Source organism: Canis lupus, chromosome 34 (assembly GCF_011100685.1).
Source record: "Canis lupus familiaris isolate Mischka breed German Shepherd chromosome 34, alternate assembly UU_Cfam_GSD_1.0, whole genome shotgun sequence".
Classification (NCBI taxonomy): Eukaryota; Metazoa; Chordata; class Mammalia; order Carnivora; family Canidae; genus Canis; species Canis lupus.
The window spans coordinates 33,960,656-33,982,536 of record NC_049255.1 but is presented as its reverse complement, the minus strand read 5'-3'; the positions used below and the strand labels follow the sequence as shown (position 1 = coordinate 33,982,536).

At 39.4% G+C, this 21,881-nt stretch overlaps 1 long non-coding RNA gene and 1 pseudogene across 1 annotated transcript in view; both read right to left on the bottom strand.

The window, feature by feature from the left end:
• Positions 1 to 8,008: 8,008 nt before the first annotated feature.
• LOC119867413 lies at positions 8,009 to 8,561 on the bottom strand (annotated as a pseudogene).
• Positions 8,562 to 15,381: 6,820 nt separating this feature from the next.
• Positions 15,382 to 21,881, bottom strand: part of LOC111093885 — a 34,156-nt gene continuing 27,656 nt past the window's right edge. The window contains exon 4 of the long non-coding RNA XR_005383595.1: positions 15,382 to 17,029. This is a non-coding gene — a long non-coding RNA (uncharacterized LOC111093885). The remainder of the gene's footprint in view (positions 17,030 to 21,881) is intronic.

Here is a 21,881-nt window from a genome sequence, read left to right as displayed (position 1 = left end):
TTAAATTATTATATACTAAGTGACTAATAATTAGAAGAAGAATAAGAATACTTAATCCTGTGGCATAGGTTGAGATCTCTGAGAAAGAGAATTGAAAAAACGATTTGTATGTAGGAAATTTATTGGAAAGTGAAGTTTATTAGGAAATGTTCTAGGAATCAATACCTTTGGGAGTGAAGGAGGTAGGATTAGGGGCAAGGAAATGTTGAACTGTGACGCAATTATGACAAGGATTTCAGCCCCTTTTCTGCAGAGCTTTGGAGTTGGGGTGACTGTGAGAGTTGTCCCAAATTGTGGCAAGAAGACTCGTCCTTTATATTCAGTATCATCCAGTCATTGGACAAGGGCTGATTCTATGAAGAGAGCATGGTCTTGGATAAGGAGTCTCCATTCAGCTGAGAGCAATTTCCAATAGAAGAAGGACTGGATAATTAGTACTGAAGTGGGAAAATATGTACAGCCCATCACAGCATCCATAGAGACCAGTGTTGGCATTGCTCAGATCTGGGAGTAGCTCATTCCTGATTCTGATGGGCATGTTTTCCTGGAGAAACTTAAAAGAAGAATGTCAGCAGGATGAACTACAGCTGCTCCTGCTCCATCTGGTATTGAGGCAGCACTGATATTCATCCTCTCCCACCTCTATCACGTCTTTAAGTTCCCTTAGCTAGTACATATGCTATCCTGGGTGACTTACCTTGTGGGAATGACCCGGACCCTCATCTCTCAGGCCTCATCTTAGAGGTCCTATCTCATGGTCACCATGCTTTTCCCAGTCTCTGCTGTTTAACTTCTTTTACCATCAAAGTTGGCAAGGAAGTAACAAGAGACACCCAGGTAGATTACATGAGCACCAAACATAATCTTCTCTGCCCTTCTTGTGTGATGGCAACCCTCTCTTCCTGATAATCAGGGCTAATTATCCCTAATAGCATAGTCCTCTCTTTTCTTACTGTTGGTCTCTTGATATGCCAAGGCCAAAATGATGGGGCACCAGCAGTTCCCTAATAAAAAGCACTTTCCTGTGGGAATCAGGGCCTTTAAACTTACAGGTATGGAAAGCACAAATTCCCCAACTTACTTGTTATCATGGTAGTGGGGCCATTCCTATTTCTACTCCTTGCAAACTCAGGAATTCTATGTATTGAAGACAGAACACCATATAATAATCATTGACTTAGGCTAAATAGTGCATGAATGAGGATGGTGTTCCATCGCCGAAGTGCAGATCTCTAAGCTCACCCTTTCATTACTCTTTCATCATTCTATAAGGCCAGCCAGGTGGTGCAGTATACGATATGACCAGAGGATTCCCTGGTCATATGGCCAGCGCCATACTTCCTTTGCTGTAGAGTGTCCCTTAGTCCAATGTGATGTATAGGATCCCGTGTTAGTGATGAAACTCTGCATACCCTCAGCTAATGGTGCTGGTGGAGGCTTTCAACCCAAAAGGCAAATCCACACATAGATTATTTGTTGATTCGACTCAAGATGAATTGCTGCCCCTTTCACTGTAGAAAAGATCCATTATTATCAACTTCCCACCAAAATTGTTCCCCTTGAAACATGGTGCCTTATAAAGGACTTACGTTGGTCTCCACTGAGGGCAGTTTGGATGTTCGGCAGTGGCAGTAGCTAGGTCAGCTTCAGTAAAGGAGAGCTCTTGTTTTTGGTTCTGTGTAGAACCTCCATTCTTTCCATCAGCTAGTCCATTCATGCATCTATTGTGCAAGAACTGGGGTTGCTAATGATAGGAAGGTTGATGTCAACTGACTGAATCATTCTTTCTACTTTGTTGTTTAGGACCCCTACTGTGGCAAGTGCCTTCCAAGTGATATTATGTGATACAAAGATCTTCATACTTCATGACTGTTCATGTTAATTCATCTCTGTTCCTTTCTCCTACACCTTCTTGTTCCTGACTTACCAAACTTTCTCTGTCAGGTGCCAGAATAACCAATCAATTCGTTTACAAGGCTGTCTACATTCCAAGCATGATTATTTACATTTTCATACAAAGTGAGTGATCTGGTGACCAAAGTCACCAGGTCCACTGCCCAGAGCTTTTCTCATTAGGAGAATTTCCTGTTACCACTCTTTTTTTTAGTACTATCCATTAGTGAAGCAGTAGTATAGTTGTAATTCATTTTCAGCATACAGAAACAGCTTGAACTGATCCATCTGTGAACCTACCACAACAACTTTCCTCTTCCCTCATTGGGTTGTAGGGTACCTACCTCCTCTTACCATGTGATCTTAGGTAAGAGCTAAGTGTATACATAGGTATGTACAAGTGCTTAATACCATGTGGGGTGGGGGGTCTGGCCGTGTGCTTATGTAGTTTTCTTGTGCCCTTTGGTTTATGTCATTACAACCCTAAATGTATCAGTTCCATCTTATAATAAATTGATGCTAGACCCATCTAAACGTATGACTTGATAAGTCTAGAAGGGCCAGTTTGTAGTAGACAGTTCTGATCACCTGTCAATTTATGTACCATGGCCAGGTATCTACTATGGCCTAATATAATAGCAAGTCAGAAGCCAATATCCAAGAGGTACAAAATTCTCATTTGCAAAATGGCATTGCTTTGCATCAGAACCCTAAGGATCTGTACTGTGATATTCCCACTGGTGTTTGCCATAAAACTCATATAGAATTTCTACCCTCCACAGACACCTCTCATACTTCTCATAGTGTCTACAGTATCACACAGCCCAACAGGTAAGGCTACTTGCATTGTCACTTGTACACCGTCTATGGAACCATTTCCTATTCTTGATTTATTCAAAGCAGTCAAACTTTTATGTATCCTGGTATTTGAATTAGAGTAGTGTTTCAAATGTAGAGTATGCTACCTCCATAACCCAAAGGCCTACAATGCATTTGGTTTCCTTCTTACTGGTGAGAGGTATGAGATGCAGTAATTTGTCCTTTACATTGGATAGAAAGTTCTGATGTGTCCCAGAGCGCTGCATCTCAAAACCCTTTTTTTTTTCTTTTTTTAAGATTTACTTATTTATTTGAGAGAGAAAGAGAGAGAGAGAACAGGGGGAAGGACAGAGGAGAGGGAGAGGGAAAGAGAATCTTAAGCAGACTCCCAGGCTGGCATGGACCCCGATGTGGGGCTTGATCTCAGGAGCCTGAGATCATGACCTGCACTGAAATCAAGAGACACTTAGCCATCTGAGCCACCCAGGCACTTCTCAAAATCTTCACTAATACACCAGATCTCTAAATCTTCATTAGGTTTATCTCCAACCTGGAATGCATGTGGTTTATCAAGATGTCCACTGTATTTACCACTTCTTGATCATTCTGTCTAATTCACATGACATCATCAGTATGTTGGACCAATGTGATTTTCTGTGGAATATCTATATGGTTGAGGTCCTTTGGGCAACTTCTTTGATGGGAGTGGGAGAGTTAACATAGCCCCAAGGATAAGACTATACATATATACTATCTCTGTCTCAAGTGAATGTGAACTGATCCTGATCTTCCTTTCTGATAAGATTAGAAAATAATGCATTTACCTGACCTGGGGCCGTATTCAATACACCTACAGCTTTATTAATCTGTACTAGCAAATATTTTTGCATATATGGCATGGCAACTACAAGTGGGGCTACTACTTAGTTGAGTTTCTAATAGTCCATTGTCATCCTCCAGGATCTGTGCCCAATTTATGAACCTGAGCCTACACCATTCATTTAGAAAAGGTGAAAAAGGGGGATCCCTGGGTGGCTCAGCGGTTTGGCACCTGCCTTTGGCCCAGGGCGCAATCCTGGAGTCCCGGGATTGAGTCCCACGTTGGGCTATCGGCACGGAGCCTGCTTCTCCCTCTGCCTGTGTCTCTGACTCTCTCTCTCTGTCTATCATAAATAAATAAATAAATGTTAAAAAAAAAAAGATAAGGTGAAGAAGAAAACATTTCAACAACCGTTCAATATGCTCTCAGTTGCTCAACAACTTTGGTGCTCATTGTAATAATTATTCCCACCTTGCTTCTGTTATACTTTTGGATCCTATCATCCCCACGGTTATCAGGGAGCACAGTTCTATAGAAGTATCTATGCGATCAACATGACCTATAGAGGACCACCACTACTAAGCTCCTCAGCAGTGCTGGTTCCCCTCTGACCTGTGCCGTCCTCATCATCTTAGGAAATAATGTCCTCTGGCCTTCCCACGAAATAGCACACCCATTTCTCCTGGCCATTTTTATTCCTTCTTCCTTGTCTGCCATAATAACCTGGTAAATGTACCTCACTTAGCATGGGCCATCCCTAGCAACAAATTCCCAAGAGCTATCTTCATGGAATACAATTTCCATTTGCCAGGGCTTTAAGTCCTGTTTAATGGTAGAATGTTGCCATATTAATAAACTCTGGCTTATCCAAGTTTGTATTTCACCTTCCTTCATCTAGCATCCTCAGGACCCTGTCTTGAGTACATGCTGAGTACATGTTGGTTAGGTCTTGCCATGCCTTTAAAATATGCTCTTCCCTCCCTTTGCATACTCCAGCTCTCTGGATTATCTCTGGATTATCCAACATTATCTCTGGATAATGTTGAGGTTCAACGTTAGTTGTTGGCTTAGAGGACATAGCAGAAGGTTGATCCTGAGAGAGGATGGCTGTCCCTACAAGGTAGACACCTTCGCATCATTTTCAGGCAAGGGAAAATTATTAGACTTGAATATGGGGGTTCAAGATGATGTGGAGATTTAAGGTGCATTCATTCATCAACCCTGACATCCCTATCCCAAGTCTTAGCATCCCACTGCTTCCCAACAAGGGTCCCCACCTTGGTAATGCAGACCTGCCATGTTTGAAAGTGGAATCTTTTTGGGAGCTTTGTTATTCTTATTATTAAGTTCTAGGCCTGATCCTCACCTTTCCTGTCTTCTGGCTGCAGGAACCGACAATCTCTTTATATGTTTCTAGGAAGACCCATTTATTTCCACACTTAGTTTCTAAGTGGTGAATGATCCTGGTGAGTCTTTTCTTTCTTTTCTTTATTGCATCTATTGCTTATAACAATAGCCATACCATTCGATAGTTCTTCATAATTACTTTTTTTTCTCAGTACCTCTCAAATACCTTTTGTTATATTGCTTTCTATCCTTATCTGTACTAGTTATATAGTACAACAAATTATCTAACACAAAATTACTCTCCACATTTATTGACTTAAAATAGCAATAAACATTTATTATCTCCCACAGTTTCCTTGAGTCTTGAAATCAGGAATGGCTTGGCTGGTTGGTCTCCGGCTTAGGGTTGTCATGAGGTTGAGTTGCATGGCAGCCAGGCCTGCACCCAGGTGAAAGTTTGACTGGAGCTATAATATTCACTTCTACGTGGCTGGGAAATTATTGCTAGCTGTTGGGGTTAGGCTGAAAGTCCTCTCTAGAGAACTGCTTGGGTATCCTCAGATATGGCAGCAGACTTTCCTCAGGAAGAGAGGGTTTGAGATACAAGGTGGAAGCTTCAATGCATTAGTAATCTAGCCTCAGAAGTCAGACACCGTCACTATAGCAATGTTCTGTTAGGCATATTGGTCGCCTTGACTCAATGTGAGAGGGAATTGCATAAGGGCATGGATATCAGAAGCTGAGGATCACTGGGGGCCATCTTAGAGGCTGCCTATCACAACACCTTATTTAAGTTTATTAAGAATGGATATTTTAGCAGTTGCACCCTTACTGCAAGTCAGGGCTCATTGGTGTTTTTATCATCCTTGATGAGGTCTCAAGGCCAATTGAACAGCAGTGATCCAGCATCAAATTTCTATTTTTGAACCTGGATGGAAGATAAACAGGTAATGTCTGCCTATCATCTCCTTCTCTCTCTCTTCCTCCAGAATTTGAGTACTTTCACCACTTTTTTTACTCTTGTCAAAGCTACCACGATATCCTGAAATAGTCCCCAAGTGGCCTCCTGATCTGAATTCCGCTACCTCTCCATGCTCCTCTCTGAACAAGCTTCTCTTGACTCACTCCTCTCTAGCATAAATGTCACCTTAACAGACAAGCCATCTCTGTCCATCTCATCCTAAATATCACCTCCTAGCACTCTTTATCTCCTTACTATAAGAGGAAACCTCTTTTCTCTATATTTTCTCTTATAGCACTTGTCTCCGTCTAACATTTATTAGACATGACATGCCTTTATTTGTGTGCTATATGTTTATCTTCCACACTAGATTAAAGGTGGGGTTTCTTTCAGACTCTTCCTCTCCTCGGTCCCCAAAACGATGCCTGGTGTACAGTGGGCACCCCAAACATATTTTTCAAATAAATGAATGAATGGATTACTGGCAACTTCTTAGTGTTATCAGCTATTGCATTGATGACCTTTGTTAGACATATTTGCAGGTTCTGATTGAACCAATGTGAGAAGCCATAGGACTCTATTCTGCTCAGAACTGTCTTTTCTTGAGTTAAATTTGGCTTGAATTTTAAGACAAAAGGCAACATTCTGTTTTCTAAGTGGCCTGATTTCCTTTTGCATTAACATCCATTTTAGAACACTTATTGTGCTGTGACCTTTGCTCTTGCAGAGTCTATTGTTCAGCTTGCACCAACATAGAATCCCTTGGAATAAAACAAAAGAGATTAAAAGGGATATCATATCACCCCAATTTTCCATGGTTTCTTTTCAACTTTTGGCATCTAGATTCTCACGTATTCCCCTGACCAATCTGATGTGGGGATTGTCAGGCACCTTATTCTCTCCATGATCTCCCTGCACCGAGCCTTGTTGTTCCTAGGTTTATACCCTGGTCATCAGAGGAAATGAAGAGAGGCAAGGTCACCAAAATTGACTTATTCCTTGTAAATTTCTTTGGTAGAATTATTCAGTGTGTGATACATGAGAATCTTAGATTTCCTATTGCTTTGAAATGTTTAAGTTATCCAAGTTCAAATAATATTTACCTATTTAGACATAAATCTCTGTAGTGGCAAATCTACAAAGAAGTAATATCAACTTGTGCTTCAGCTTTGATCCAAAGTCTTATTCTTGTGTTTTATGGAGCATCTAGGATTTTCTATAGGAGATTAGTGGCTAGGAGTGAAAACACTATTATCTTATAGGTCAACTTCAGAAAAAAAAAATTTTTCCCCAAGCCAAACTGTATCCAGCTTTATTAAAGATATTTTTCATAAATGATTGTGGTATTTCAGACAGAACATGGGCAGACAATCATCAGTAATATGTAACAATTTTCAAACTCCCTTCTTCACTGGACTACCAAAATCAGAAAGCCACTCTAAAACCCAATGAAGTCTCCACGCAATGCTCTGAACAGAGCAGGTTTGGGGGGGGGGGGGAGAGGGGTTGACAGTTCACATTTAAGCATGTGGTTTAACAACTTTTCACAAGCCGACCCTGACTTTCAGGAAATGAAATAAAACTGGAAGAATTACCAATCTAAAGATCCACAAGCTAAAAAAGAAACTCTTTTGAGGGATGCCATCTCCATGGTGACATACTGCAACGTCCAGATTGCCTGAAATGCTGGAAGGCACTTTGTGGGGGTCAGATCCCAAAAGGTCTGGATTTAAGGGAGTGTAGTCTATGCTGAGGGCAGAGAGGGAGAAGAGGCATAAAAAATGAATTTTAGTTTTTCTACACTACAAAGCATTTGTGCCAAGGTGGCTAATGTGTGTCAACATCCAAGAGTCCCTCCTTCCGAGAACTAAGAGGAAGTTTCTTAAAATTAGAAGGAAAAGGTGTTTTTTTCCCCACTATCAGTCCAACTTCGGGGGGATTCTATTAGTGGTAAATGCCCTTCCCCCAAAACAAAATTGAAGTGTTCTGTGTGCTAACAACATAGCCAATGTACATTCATCTACTGGAACCAATTAAAAAAACTGAAAGCAAAATAAAATCTTTAACAAATCGAAGTAGGTTACTTACATATTATTTTTTCAATGAGACCTTCTCTGATAACAGTCTTTGAAACTATGCTCAACCCACTCTGAACTCCCAATCGTCCTTTAAAAAAGTAAAACATAATTCTGCATTTTTATAAAACTGGATAAAAACAGTAGTTCAAGCTGCACAGTCACCAGAAGTACACAGTTATCAAAAATGCACACACTTCTCTTGGCATCTCCAGCCCCTTCAGCTTTCTGTGCCTGGTCTGTTTGGCATCTCCATTTTCTGCAGAGTTATTCCCCTCCTGGCCAGCATCAGCTTTCCCCTTTATCCCTTTGGGCACCTTCTCTCCCTTCTTTGCAGGGGCCTTTTTAGGATTGGGTTCTAGCTTTGGAGGGGCAGGTGTCACAGATAACCTTGCAGATTTTCTCTATGGCTCATCCTTCACCTTGGCTTCACCTGTGGAATCCTTCACGTCAGCCTTTCTCTTGGGCATAGTGGCTGCAGCTGGCAGGACTAAGGCGTTGGACTCTGTGATGACGTGGTGTGGGTTTCAGTCGGTCATTCTTGTCTCTTCTTCACACTGCTCCAACTTCAGAACTTTTGAAATTTTACAAAATTTGGCCAAGTCTGGGTAAACACTTCAGTGTTTTCATTCTTTTTCTGTTTTTGTGTATTTATATTACTAGAATGTAAACTTCATGAACATAACCCACATAAAATTTTTATTGCTTTTCTGGTCGGAGAAGAAATAAGCTAACACTTTTTAAAATATGCTTTTGATTTTAGGACTTTGCTCAAAGTATTTTGCTTTCCCTAATCATGGTCATAGATTTTAAGAAGTGTGAAGTTTTCATCTCTGAAAATGTAAGGCAATTAGAACTTCACATTTTCAGAATGCCTGGTATTAGATCTAGGCTTACCGTTAATTCATACCCTCCTCACATGTTTATTGAGTTATAGTCAATGTCATGCCTTGACAGTATTAGCAGGTGTCCTCATTGGTCTTATGCTCTGAGGTCCTCACTGATCTTATTTTCTGAGCCAGACATGGAACTAGTGAATTCAACCAAGTTGAATGTTACAAAAAGAGCAGTAACAGTGTGTCATGGGGGCAAACATTCAACAGAGTGACCACCCTGAAGACATAATATTTAATTTAAAATGTGAAGGCTGAATTGAAGTTATCTAGCCTAAGGGTGGTAGAACAAAGCATTCCTGGTATAGGAAGTAGCAAGTTCAAAAGTCTTGAGGGGATAGAGAACTTGGTATATTTCCATTTTTTTTAAAAGTAAACTCTATGACTGGCGCGCTGGGAGCAAGTAGCGAAGTAGTAGATGATGAAGTCAGAGAGATTAACAAGACCCAGACTATACGTAAACGCTTGAAGACTATTTGATTTTGAACTTAGAGCCTGATAAGTCTTGCTTTAAGCAAGGAACGACATGATCAGAATTGGTTGGAAAAGTGGGCTCTAGCTGCAAGGGAGAAAATGGGGTTAATATGACCTTGGGAGACAACTTAGGAGATATTTGAAATATTTCAGGTGAGAGACAGTGGTGACTTGGACTAGGGTGGCATGAATAGTCTCTGAAACAATGGATTATTTGGAAGATAGAATTGCCAGGACCTGTTGATGGATTGGATTTGGGCGTTGAAAGAGATAGTGTCATCACGAATGGCTGAAGGGCTAAATGGTGGGCATGCATAGTAAGATGAGAACACGAGGCTGGATAAAGGGGAGTGTGGTCAGTCATCTACTCTCTGTGATCCAAGAATTCACACAATTTCCTTCCCAAATCTGCTTTTTATGCTGAAATTTAAAAGCAGAAAACCTAGAAGTTAGAAAGATTTTACAGGTAATCTTCCCAAGGTATATATTCCTAACAATGTGCAGGGGGATGATTATCCAGTCTCTGTTTCACTGTTAGCAAGAAATCATGTTCTAGAAATACTGCTGCTTATCCATCCTCCCTTCTAAAAGAATTTACTAGCCTGTCCCAGCACTTGGCTAAAAACCTTGACTATACTGGTAACCAGTAGAACCAACCCACTTAGCACAACCATTTGAATTAGGTTTGAAAAAACTGGGTTCAAGAGGCTCCAACAAAAATCTTGTTGGAAGAATTTGAACTATAAGGCCCAGAAATGACAGCGATACTGTTGGAACCTGAAACACTAAGGGAACCTTGAGATGTTCATAGAGCGGTCGCTGCAGCAAGCCAGGGCTGCATGCAAGTTGAAATGAGGGAGAAACCAGAAATTTCAAGGATCAATGCATTCTTCACTGAGAAGAAGGTGGTGAATTTAAAGAGACTGTGTGTGGTTCTGGAAAGAAAGAAATGGAGAGAGGAGATACCTGACACTGTTTTGGTTTCCAGGAAGACTAGTTGCACTGACTGCAGTTGAGTTCTATCAGCATCTCCTTATTCTCTTTTTCTTCCAAGAATCACACTTTTTAACAAATATGCTAGGGTGGGATTTTGTTCATTGCAACCATCTGATGCTGGTCTTTGATAGTCTCACAGAGAAGAGTGTTCTCATTTTTAACAGATCCAGTGCAAACAATTTTTTTCCTATACATTGAACTGTATCTTTCTTCCTGCAGCTTCTGGGGTCCCCAGAAACCATGCTGAGCAGTCTAATTCCTCTACTGTACCCCTGTCCACTGAAGAGGGGGTGCCTCCCCTCCAAGTCTTCTCATCACAAAACGTCCACAGTTATTCTAAGTGTTCCTGACACTATTTGACTTTCGGGCCTCTCCCCTATTCCGTCATGCTCATCTGAACACCTTATGATTTGCCAATCCTTTTTAGAACAAGGAGCCCAGAACTGCCCAGAACACTTCATGAATGATTCGACAAGCTCAGAGCAGCGTAAGGCTATAGCCATCCATCGCAACTTTGCAGTTAACTAAATCCCTTTTTGGAAAATTTCTGGATTTGAGTTTTGGTTTTGTTTGTTTGTTTGTTGTGTTGTGTTGTGGTTTAGCAAAAGTGAGTCTCTAGAAAAAATACCGCGAGAAGATAATTCCTTTGGGTTAAGACATTGTTGATTGGTAAAATAAAAGTACCCTTGTATGTCGCATGGCAGGTAATGACATTTAGTTGTCAGCAGCTACTCAAACCTTAGCTTTTGTCTTTCCAGTGGGTCAGCTGATACCTCCCTATCAAAATGAAATGTTATACACTTGGAGAGAGGAAAGAGGATTCCCGAGCCAGAATCCATGCTGCCATTCATGGAAGTTGGAGGGGAACTAAGCCGCTCAGTTGCTGCAAGCCCCCCATCCGACTGGCTGACTTTGCAAGAGGGATGATATGAGGAAGGACAGTAAAGGAGAGGTGGAAAGATAAAACAAATAAACAAACAAAAAAACAAAAAAACAGTTCAGTTGAGGGTAGCAGTTCACTGCTGCCAAGGCACTGTCCACGGTTACTTTGAGATAGCCAGCTGCCGTCTTGAGATTAGTCCAGGCATTGGAGAGGAGAGGGAAGGCCATGTCTGTACTTCTGGTCATGCCTGGCTGCCGTTAATTAAAGATTTTTTTCTAAAAATTTTAAAGATCTTTAAAATTCCTGTGGTCGTGTGTAGATCTGTTGGTCTCTGCAGCCAGGCCTCACTAACTGCTACTACGCACCCCCCTCAGTACTTCAGATCGTGACACTTTAATATCAGATCCCCACAGCTCCTTATGAAGGAGAGTCAATGACTGACTGTTAAAATACATTTTCTTTTTGTGTGTGTGGGAAACTAAGAGGCAAAAGTGAGAAGGCTTTTTTTTTTTTTTCCATAGTTATAGATGACTGCAGGGGCAGAGCCAGAAATAGACACCCCTTTTTCATACATAGTTCAATTTCCAGCCAGGCCGAGCCCTGCCAATTGCAAACTGATCCGGTGTGTGCTGGCAATCCGTCCGCATGCAGTAAGTGATCATGTGCCACGCTCTCTGCAGAGAGGCATTAGCCTCCGCATCTGGCCAAGGTGGCCTCTTCTAGTAGACTGGCTGCTGGACCATGGCTGGAGCTAAAGGAAATCCAGGGTTTCTCCCTATCTTTCTGGGTCAACTTGGCTTGAGGGGGTGGGGGTGGGGGTTGGCACCAGTGCTCTGTTACTAGAAGAAATGGAAGTATACCTTCTCAGGTCTGTCCTAAACCTTCTCACGTCTTAGAGACACTCTCTGGAGCTGTAGGTTTCATAAGGTTACAATGCTTAATCTCAGTAGGGTTATCAGTCCTGTCATGTATTATAAACCCTCCAATCAAGGCAGTGGGAAACAGTGCTTCTATTTAATACCCGGAGAAATGGTGGAAGTCAGCGATTGATACCAACACAATGATGGGAAAAAGTGTCCAGAGGTGCTACTCACATAATCTCATTTTACAGCATCTTGAAAATTCAATAGAAAGGACTCCACTAACAATACCATTACACACTACTGATTATTGTTCTCAAATGTTCCTAAAGCCCTAAAAGCATAACTTAACAATAAAAATGCTCTATAAATACATCCCAACAATGTACGCAACTGTATTTTTTTTCCTTTGAAAACAAAAGCACGAGTGTTAGTCACAAGTCATATAATTTTACTTTAGTAATTTCTCAGCTAAAAGTGCATTATCATTTTCTAAACATTATAAAATCACAAATGAAGGAGCTATTGCTTGACATCGGAAAGTATTTCCAAACAATTTAGAAAAGGTGGAGAATATTGCACATGGGGTGAATTGCCTACTTAATATGTGATCTTTCTTGGGAGACATTTTGTTTGTCACGAGCTCTATGTTTTTTGCAAATGCATTGGGGGAAAAAGCAAAACGTCCCTGCAAAAAGCATTTATAATTTTCAAATTTCCTGCTTCAATGTGTCAATAATTCTTGGTTTTATCTTTTGCCATTAAAGCTTTTGGAATAAGTATATTTTTCAAATGAGTTAAAATTGTAGGAAGTTACTACTGTATCCTGTCCAAGAAACAAAAAAACAAAACAAACAAAAAGTTGAGAGCCATACATGCAAAATATGCTTCAGCCCTTGAAAAAAGATTTCAAACTGGTTTAGAAAAATATATTTTATGCTTCCTGTTTGTGCTCACACCATGGAACGAGGAGGGGATACATACAACTAAGAAAAAAACGCTAATACTATTTCCCCCAAAAATCATATTATTTCACCTCATGATGGAAAGAACTATTTTTTTACAAATAAATATTTTTTACTTAGCAAGTCAAAATTAAATTACTAAATTAAATTACTAAAATATCTAACACTGATAATTTTTTAGTTTAAGTTTCAATTTAAAATTACTTTAATACTATTGATAATACCAAACTATTAAGTGAGGAACATTCTTAAAATGATTTTTAAAACCACTGGGGAAGTCCATGTCCTTTTAAATAATTCATATTTATATCAATACTCATTTTCAGAGTATCATGGAATTCCTTAAGATTTGCTGACTTAAAAGTATAATGCAAATTAAAATTTAATAGCAATTTAAAAATAAAATGTACATATTTAATTTTTAATAAGTTTTAATATATTTTATGTTATTACATATTATTCTGTGTCGTTGGGAAATCTGGTGTATTATTAAACTGTGTCTAGAATATTTTTTCAAAGCTGATCAGGAAAGCTTTCTAAAACATGTTTTCTGCTAAGGATCTGAAATACTACCACCTTACATTTTATTCAAATACCTTTGAAAATGATTATTTTCGGCTATCTTCCTAGATGGTGATTTTACATATTTCAGTCAGATTTGTTTGCAGTTTTCATAAACAACATTTATTGGAGAACGCAAGAAGCATCAGAAGTTTTAACTCCCTCAAACACAGTAAAATGATCAAACGTTTGGAATAGAAGTAAATTGTAAAAATGTGTCTTAACTGAGACGCTTTGCCCTAAGGAACCAAGACTTTGTGTTTGATGATTCTTCCATAAACCTGAGTTTATTTTAAAGAATTGATCCTTTTATGTTAGAAAGTTGATGGAGAGAGAATTCCACTCACAAGTTTTTCCACTAGACACTATAAAATTCCATCACAGCCGCTCGCGTTTTTGGCCTCGGCAGGTGAACCCCACAGCTGAATATTGCCAGATCTTATTTTGAAAAATTGTGTTGTGTCTACAGGATGCAAATCATCTCATGAAAATTCAAGTCAAATGGAAAGCCTGCTTTGGTCCTAGGTGCTCCACTGGAGTTCGAACAGTGAGAAGACCAAAACTCTGACGGGACATGAAAAAATTTATGGAAAGAAAAGACTAAGAAAAGTGAGGAGAGGAGGAGAGACAAGAATAAAAAGAGAAAGCAAAGAGAGCTAGGTTTGATCTGGAAAGACAGATTCCGTGACATGCTGCTTCATGCCGTTCCACGCAAATGGTGTTGCCTTCCCCGTAGCTGGTCTACAACCTATAATATACTCTATGTGATTACCCTTGTTGGGAATATTTGACAGTTGGTCAATTTTTCAGTTTCTCATTTTTTCTCTAGCTAGAAAGCAATGTTTTAATGCTTTTCTCTTTGCTAAAGAAATTAAGACTGTCACATATCAATAAAGAATGCTTTTCTAAACCAGGCGTTTGTACATTTTAAAAAAGATACTAGAGTAAAACTTTTATTAACCTGAAAAATATGGGGGGGGCGGACTTTTTAGAGAGCTGGATCATCCTTGATGACTCTTAATTATGTAAAAGCTGGACATTTTCGTTTACACCTGAAATTCTTACAATGCAAAATTATTCTGTACTGTTTATTTATATTTACAGACACTATACCTACCTAAACTCTCATTTTATATTGGTTTACATTAAAACTCAAATGAACTATGTATTCACTTTACTAGAAGTTAATGTGAAAAGTAAAAGCAATAAGGGACTCTATATCAATAGGAGGCTTATGTGAAATTCCGTCTTGTATGTGCTTTATCTTTCTCAGGACAATGGTTCAAAATCAGCGTTACAACCAGCAGGAGAAGAGGAGAATTACAAACTAAAGAATTCTAAATAATTCATGGATGTGCATGGAAATAATGTTTCAAAACTCAAGTCAGAAGCAGCTGCAGGGGGAAATTTTTTTTTTTTTTTAAGTCACAGTCAACAACAGTCATATTATTTCAGGTTAGCTCACACCATTGTGTGCCTTTACAATGCAACATTTGTACGTTTCCATTGGTTTGGGAAAGAAAATTTAGAAGACTCAAAACACACAAACAGCAAATATAAAGAATCCTTTCTAGTTCTCCCAGACAGTATGACTCAGTAGTAAGAAACACCATTCTGCTTGCAAAATCTAGTCTAAAACATGATTCTATATTTTCAAAAGTAAATCCAAACCTTGGCCAAATCTCTTAGGCGAGTAAGGCCCCCTTTCACAAAATAAATATAAAAATAAGACAAGTTATTGTTCCTGTTTCTTCCCCATTGTTTATTTCACAAATGCCCCTTATCTTGACATAGGTTTAAGATAAGGGTCATTGGAGACACTTGACAATAACAGAAAAACCACTCATTATCCAGGTAGGTCATTCACAATTCTAAGATTGAACAATGATGTGGAAGCAAATTATTTATTTTGCATAATATCGAAATCAGAAGTGTGAATGTAGCAATGGAAAAAGGAAAGTAATCAAAACTATTTGAGGATAAACATTGAAGTAAAACAGGATATTCTTTTAGATCTCACTTGGAAAGAAGACAACTGATAACCATATAAGTGGAACCATTCATCCTCAATTTATTTAGATTGGTTTTGCTCCAGCCCCCTTTTCATGGCAAGAACTCATGTTCTAGCTCCCTGGACTCACATAAAGATAATATTTATAAACATATTTACTGGATCGAGGTATAAAGGAATCTAAATTACCCTAATATCTCAAATAAAACAATAGGTCATAGTGACCTAAATGCTTTATGGAAATAAGTGTCTGTGATTTTATAGATTAAGCAATACATTCTTGAAAGTAACTTTTAAGTTAATATTTTAAGATTATTTTTGCTAAATACTGTCATTAAGTGAAGATGATGCTGACCCTGTAATTAATTGGGGTAAAACAAACATTGTCCATCCTTAACTTTCAGGAAAGAACTAGTTTCTTTTCTCACATAATGAAAAATTTCAGGTTTGTTTGTTAATCTCTCTTCCTTCGACAGTGTATGTTTGACCCTTTTGAAATCATGAGGTTACAAACAGTATATTTTGAGGTTTTTAAGAGATCCTGAACAGATTAAGATAATTTATCTTGTTGAATGCTAACATGAATTATAATATTTTAAGTAGTGGTTATTCCCAATCAAGATTTCTTTAAATTTCCAGTCAAGATTTAGCTAGATTGCAAATAAGCAGAGTCAGAACTCTTTAAGTACACACCTGAAGTTGCAATTTTCCTTTTCCTTTTTTTTTTCTTTTTAATAGTCACAGGTATTGTTTCCTGCTTTTACTTGTTATCAGTTCTGATACCCCAAAACTATCCCCACGCAGTTGATTCATATCGAAGCCAAACATTTCATGCGGTCTGTGACTTCGATTAATCAGCTCTCCCATAAAATTACAATTTAAAAACAATGCCAACTGCCGCCCTCCACATTGTAGTTCACAGACAAAAGCCATAATGTAACATGACTTGGCAATAGAAGGATGGTGAGTTGGGGGAGGTGGATTTGATCCCGACTTCATTTCTATTTTGACCATCTTGTTATTGACTGGCTCTGCGTTTTCTAGCCTATTAGCTAATACGTGCACGACACCAATGAGCCACCTGCACCTCCTTCTTTCCTTTTTACCATGTCTGGGTTTTCTGGCCTTTGTATTTCTCAGTCCTGGGGGTTCTCTCTCAGCTCCATCTCTGGCAGTTTATGGGGAGAGTGTGCCGCGAATGAGATCTACAGAAGCTGCCCCGCACGTTTATTATCACATGAAAATTCACTTCCATTTGCACAAGGGCCAGGAAGATCCAGGAGGTTTCGTCTCCTCCACTAGCTTTCATCTCTCTGCAGCAGCTGTCTGGTGAGCTCTGTGGTGAGATCTCATGCAGGATCTGAGAGAAAGTGTGCTCTGATCAAACTGGAGATGTCAACTCTTGAGTGCAAAAGTGAAAAGTCTGCCTTCCAGACATAGGCGCAAAGATCGGCGAATGACCAGCTACGCTCTGCCAAAAATCAGAAAATGATTTTGAGTTATGTATATGCTAATTTCCATGTATCTCTGGCTTGGTCTGAGAAAAGTAAACATGTAAAAATAGACTATACATAAAAATACACATATAAATAAAAAAATGAATGTTATTTTTCTGTTAGTACTTTTTAGAAATTGGCTGACGAAGGGTGATAACTTTAGATTGGACTCCACTAACTGCAGCGAGCAGTGTTTTGAGGCTTTTGCAGACAGAAGAGCAGGGACATAAAAAAAATGGTTATTTGGTCAAATATTTGGTTTTAAAAAGAATCATTTATTGGTCTAAAACAAATGTGAAAGCATTCAAGGAAATAGTTACATATTCAGAAAACTAGTTATGATTGGGGCACTTGATTCAGTGAGACTGGAGACTTTTTCAGCTTGATTTTCTTTCTGGTTAGGGTTCAAGGAGGGAGAACTAGAGCTACTTCCACATTCTCAGAAGTAGACTTACCTATTTTCTGCCCCCGAAGATCTAAGAAATCATTCAATTATTCTGATTATATTTAGTGGTTAGTAAGATTTTTTTCTACTCCAGGTCTTAAACTGTTGTGTGTCTTTTTAGTTGGAGCTTTAGCTCATGAGCATCCATTATAGTTATTTCCTGCCCCCTGCCCCATTTCTATTTTCTAATTGTGTTCATGAAGCAAAAGAAGGGAAGGCCCTTTTTGCCCCTAAAGAAAGCTGTAAATTTCGAAGTCTGTTTTTATAAATTCTCTCACATGTATCCAGTCACTATTTCTCATCAATAGCATATGTACAGATACAACAGCCCACGAATGTGTCTGATTATTGGGCCATCAATTTCACTCTTACCAAATAAAATAGTTTGACTTTATTATTTACATGATTCTTAAAATATGTAGGCCACTGACCACACAAATAAACATGTGCTTTTGGATCAGTAGAAAGCCTGGTGTTTATGAACAGCGTTCTTTGTATTTTTAACAATATCTGGCACATATAAGCAAAACTCTTTACTGAAACATGGAGCCTGGATATTTGTGTGCTTCGTGATCTATGCTGGGCAGGGGCCCCAACCTCTGCTCTGTAGCAGACCAGAGTACGAAAATCTGTTATTGCAGTTTGACATTTTCTTTGCATGATTAGGTCAGTTGGTAAGTCTCCACTTTGCAGTTCTTAGAAGCCCAGATTTCCTGTTACCATGCAATGTGGTTCTGATTACAGCCGTACCGAAGCCCAGACGTAGTACCTGTGTTCTGCAAGCACTTCCACCTCTCATTTTCCATGTTAACATGAACAACTTATTGACCCTATCCTCTTCTTTGCCTGCAACGGTTGGGGAGACTGAGAATCCAAGGGGTCATAGTGAGAAAACAGAAGGCCGAGTGTTACCCACATTCCAGGTTGTGGTACAGTGCTCCTGAGCTGGAGAAGAGAACCGTAAGGAACTCAAAGCAAAAGTGTTTTTCTCGTGAAGAGCCATGGCTCATCTGTTTTGTGCTTTAATTCTGTCACCACAAGTTCAGTTGGTGAGGCAGCATGAATGATCTTCCAAAGGAACACCTTCATCGACTGTGCAAGCCTCCGGTCCTACCCAATATTGCATGACGAATCTGGTCCATGGCACTTTCTCTGCTCACCTGACTCACACAGCTTCTTGCATAAGCTTGCATAAGCTTGTAAGCTGATGTAGACAGCTTCCGAACTCACCTCCTGCCTTTCACTCTCACTCCCCTACCTCCCCTTCCTCACAGTTGCCTGAATTTTCTTTCAAAAACGAATGCATTTAAATAAGATTGCTCCTCTCCTCTGCCAGGGTCCTCCACCGACTTCTCCACTTCTCGACTTCTCGCTGCACTCTGATCAGGTTTCACACTCTCCTCTGTGACTTCAAAAGCCTGACATGATCTGGGCTGTGCCATTTTCCTGACCTCAATTCTTGCCACTGTCCTTTTTTGCACACTGCATTCTATGCAACAATGGCTTTCTCCCTAATTCTGCCTTGAAGCCTTTGAACGGGCTGTTCCTTCTTCTCGAAAAAAGCTTTCTCTGCCTCATCACACTACTGACTCCTCATTCAGCCTTTAGATCTCAGCTGACCCATCATGTCACTTAGACGACTCTTCCTGGGCCTCTGATCTACAGAATTCTTTGAGGGAGTCTCCCTCCACCATCTATTTTATTTCTTGGACAGCCCTCACTACACTTTAATATTATCTAGTTGCTTCATTGACTTACTAGTTTATTTTTTGTCTTCTTATAGAGGAACCATGTGCTTCCTGGAGAAAAGGGACTTGATCTTATTTTCGGTGGGCTGGTTGCCTGGTGCGGCAAAGCCACCCAATACCCTTGTTGTTGGGTGGATGGATGAAAGACCAATCACTGAGTTTATCTAAGTCCACTCACCAGAAAAGGCTTGGGACTGGTTTCAGAGTCTTAATCTACCACAACTAACTTGAGGCACATTAGTTTTCATTCCCTTGTTTCTACACTTGTCTTGATTCTCGCCAGGGTCCTACATTCATTTAGTTTCCATCACTCTTATTCATTTAGTTTCTAGTAGCACCCAACACAGGCTAGGGATTTTATGATTGTTAGTAGAACTGCAATCTGACATTTTATTTTAACCAAGATGAGCAACCTCATATTGCCATGTAACTTCTTAACTCTGCTAAAAAAAAAAAAAAAAAAAAAAGAAAGAAAGAAAGAAAGAAAGAAAAAAAAAGGTCATTTTCTAAACATAAAGAGAGTAAAATTAGTAACAACGTTCTCCCTGTTTTAATGTCAACACTGTACACTTCCAGGATTCCTGAAATGTGAAGGGTAAGCAAGCTGAAAGATAAAAATAATACTTGGAGCTTTTATAGGAACATCTTTCAAAGAGGTTTTGCATATTACTGTATCTGTTTACATGGAATTTCTTTAAGGAAGTGTTCTTGCATCTCCTTTTTGAGACAGGATTAATGTTAGGTGACTCACCAGAAGCCCTGGTGAGCCAGTAGTAAAGGAAGTACCTGTGTTTCTAATCTCCCCCCTCCCGCCCCCCCCACCCCTCCCTGCTCTACCTTCCTGCCCCTTTGCTGTTTGAATGTTTTTGCTATTTGATTCCCTTTGGCTTTTTTTTTTTTTTTTAAGTTCAAATTTACTTTCTCGTTTTCAACGCATTATTTAAAAGTATCCACAAACAAAAGCAAGCCCTGGGAATGGAAAGAGAGTGGTATTTGGGGAATAGGAAAGAAAGGGGATGGGGAGAGACTGTGATAAGAATCAGGAAATCTCAGAACTTCAAGAAACCTCTTCACCAACCAGAGCAAAGGCCAGGCCAGGGCGAGGCAATTCCTTTTCAAAGGCAGCCGGAAGGAAGACCGGAAATGACCAGTGCATATACTCATCATTTATGGCAATGCCTTGCTTCTGAACCATTCCATGAGCCACACCCCTGAAGATATTTAAAAGCTCTGGCTATCAAACACAATTTGATTGGCTGCTAAAGACTTATTTTCAGATGTGATGGATAAAACAGAGGCACTTAACTTCCTTTTCTGCTTTTACATCTCCATGACACATCTTTTTCCCTTTTTCTAGGAAGGATAAAATGCACTTTTAAGGGGAGGTGGAGTCATAGCAGACGAACAAGGGTGGCAACGACGCCTGTTCTGATTTCACCAATGAAAACCATAAAGTACAACTAATGGGCAATTACTCAGAGATTTAGGCCACTGGTGGTAAGCTGGGAGAGGACTCCCCCCCCACACCCCCACACCCCTGCCCTCAGCTGCTTTGCCTTGCTCCCACTACCACAGCCCAACTCTCAGTTCCAAGTATAGGCAGGGAGAAAATGACAAAGCCTTGAAATGTTAATTTTCAAAGGCATCTTGTGGATTTTTTTTTCTTTTCATCTGGAAGGGTTCAGGAAACACTGTGAAGAAATAAACAAGCAATTGGGGAAAAGGGCTTCTTCCATGCTAAGAAAAAAAAAAAAGAAAGAAAAAGACAAAGGAAGAATAAAAAGATGCCGCACTGTGGGGCTTAGAGAGCGCAGGGGTTTATTTACTCCCCTAATTCCTCTACACCATTCAGGACAGTGCACTGAGCCTCGGTGAGCCTGTTTCCATCTTTTGAGAATACTATTTATTTTGAAGTTTGTTTTGAGGTCTGATCTAGTACTAGGTTCATAGGAGACAGTCAATAGCTGATAATTTTAAAAATCATGGAGGCCATTTGAACAGGGTCAAAAACAAAGAATTGCTAGTAGCTTAGAGTAGGAGACACAGTATTCTTCTCCAGGTCTGCTGTAACGGGAAAGCTACCACTACATAGGAGACCTTCAGTTGTACAGAGGCCACATTCAGAAAACAAGAAACAAAAAACCCTTTTAAAAGGTATCTCATTGTATTAATTGTAGGTTAAATATGTGTCTGAAAAATCAATAATGAGAATATGAATTAGTGTATCTTAGGATATCCAGAAAAAATGATTTGGATGTCAGGTTACTGGCTTGTTCATGGGAAAAAGGGGTAAGAAGGATCTCTCTCTAAAAGCAAGGTTATTTATGTTATGAAGTCAATCATTGGAATGTTTTTTAATTTTTTTTAAACTTTCACCCAGTTATATTAGCAGCATACAGACACAACCTGCATATACTCTGGTAGCTTGTTGTTATGTATTTTTCTTTCCTATTATTAAGGTAATGTAGATAACCTAGATCACGTTTTCTTACACTGTTTTCACTGCAATTTGCTATGTGAAGAGTAAACTTCAAACTTCTTACAAATTCACTAAAACAACCTCCAAGTTTTTCTAAGGATTTTTTTTGCCAATAATAGTAGCTTTTGGTATTTTGTTTTTTACTGATTTATAAG